Genomic DNA, 2,294 nt, shown 5'->3' on the forward strand with positions numbered 1-2,294 from the left:
CCGTCTCAAAAAAAAAAAAAAAAAAAAAAAAGTTCCTAGGTCTCTGTTTCTAATACCATCCTGAAACTAAAGGAACAAGGGCTCCTTGGAGAAATGGTGGATTCTAGGCTTGGGGTAGGAAATATAGAAGAGAAGCCTAGAGTATCCTTTAGTGCCATAAAGTAAGGAAGAACTAAAAAAATTAAAACATGTGCATACACACACACACACACACACACTCATACAGTGATGCGGTGTGTCAAAGGGATACAGTAGCTAAAGCAGAGACAACTCAAGCAACAACATAAATAAAGTAGTATAGAATTATATCCCCAAGTATTAAATAAATGTCCATGAGTTTTGAGGTAAGCCACTGAGATTTTGCCTTTCTTTGTTTGCAAAAGCTAATACATAAATTGTATACCAAGTGAAATTATACTGTTAATTATACTGTTAAAAATGATGAAGCAAATAAATAGAAGAGAAGGGATAAATCTTTTATTCAGAAAATGCCAAAAAACTTATGGAGACACTTCATCTTCAAGGAGGTGGAACATTACTCCCTATTCCCTAAGTGAGAACTGCACTAATGACTTTTTTTTTTCTAAAGGATACAGTATAGAAGCGGGGAGTAGGCAGAGAAACTTCCCATTGGAGAAAATTGCCACACACTATTCTTAGGTAATCAATGGCAACATCAACAGTGATTACTTCTGTTGATACCATGTTCCCCTGAGGTAATGTGATGAAAATGGCACATTACCTCTGGTTTTCCTCCCCAAAACATTAGAAACATTTGACAGTCACGACTGAGAGACAGTCTATGAAGTATGTGGCCATAACCTTCAAAACTATGAAAGGCCATTAAAAACAAGAAAAGCATAAGAAATTGTTACATCCAAGAGGACTTTAAGGAGACGTGAGAGCTAATATAATCCTGCATCCTGGATGAAATCTTTACACAGAGAAAAGGATGCTAGGTAAACCCAAGGAAATATGAGTAAAATATAAACTTTTAAAATAATGTATCAATATTGGTCCATTAATTGTAACAAATGTACCATAGCAGCCTAAGATAAATAGAGAAAACTGGGAGTGGGCTATATGTGAATTCTCTGTACTATCTTTATGATTTTTCTATAAATATAAAACTCTCCTAAAATGAAAAGTTTATTTTAAAAAGTAAATGAAGCTTTTGAATTTATCTTAATGGCAATATAATCTTAATATCTCACATTTTCTTGATTAAAATGGGAATTTAAAAAATCTTTTCAGGATACATTTATTTTATTGCCCATCCTACAGGATCAAAGTTACCAAAGTACTAACTACATTAAACTTAGAATGCAATTTCATAATTTCAAAGGTTTTACCATTTAAAAATATCTGGATGTAATTTAAAAGTCATTATAAATTATATAGATTAAAAGTTATTTAAAAGGAATTAGATCCTTATTCATATGTTAAGCCTTGTTCTATAACTATATTAAGTCTTCTAGAAAAGCTGGCATTGTCTTTTAAATATATGAATAAAATGTGGTAAAATTTATACTGTGACTAAACACAGAAGAAAAATCCAAATGTAACATTTGATCAGAATGGTTCTAACTACAGTGATGAATCACTTAATGTTCCGAAAAGTGCAACATTAGGCAATTTAGTTGTTATGTGAACATCAAGACAACAAAAGTGTACTTACACAAATCTAGGTGGTATAGCCTAGTACACACCTGGGCTGTATGATACAGTCTTTTACTCCTATGCTAGAAGCCTGTACAGCATGTTACTCAACTGAATACTGTAGGCGATTAGAACATAATGGTAATTATTTGTGTCTCTAAACATATCTAAACACAGAAAAGGAACAGTAAAAATCGGGCATAAAAGATAAAATATGGTATACCTGAATAGGGGACTTAGGATGAATGGAGCTTGCAGGACTGGAAATTGACCTGAGTGACTCAGTGAATGTGGATGACAGAATGTGAAGATCTGGGATGTTACCATACACCACTGTAGCCTTTGTAAACACTATGTACTTAGGCTTCACTACGTTTGTGAGATCCAAGTTTTCTTTCTTTAATAATCAATTAGCTTACTGTAACATTTTTACTTTATAAACTTTATTTTTTAACTTTTGACTAGTTTCTCTATATCTTTATTCTACAATTGTTTTTCAATTTTTTTCTTTACTTTTTAAACTTCTTTGTTAAAAACTAAGACACAAATACATATATTGGCCTAGGCCTACACAGGGTCAGGATCATCAATATCAGCATCTTCTAGTTCCACATCTTGTCCCACTGCATGGAGCT

This window comes from Colobus angolensis, unplaced genomic scaffold (genome assembly GCF_000951035.1).
Source record: "Colobus angolensis palliatus isolate OR3802 unplaced genomic scaffold, Cang.pa_1.0 Scaffold5, whole genome shotgun sequence".
Taxonomy (NCBI): Eukaryota; Metazoa; Chordata; class Mammalia; order Primates; family Cercopithecidae; genus Colobus; species Colobus angolensis.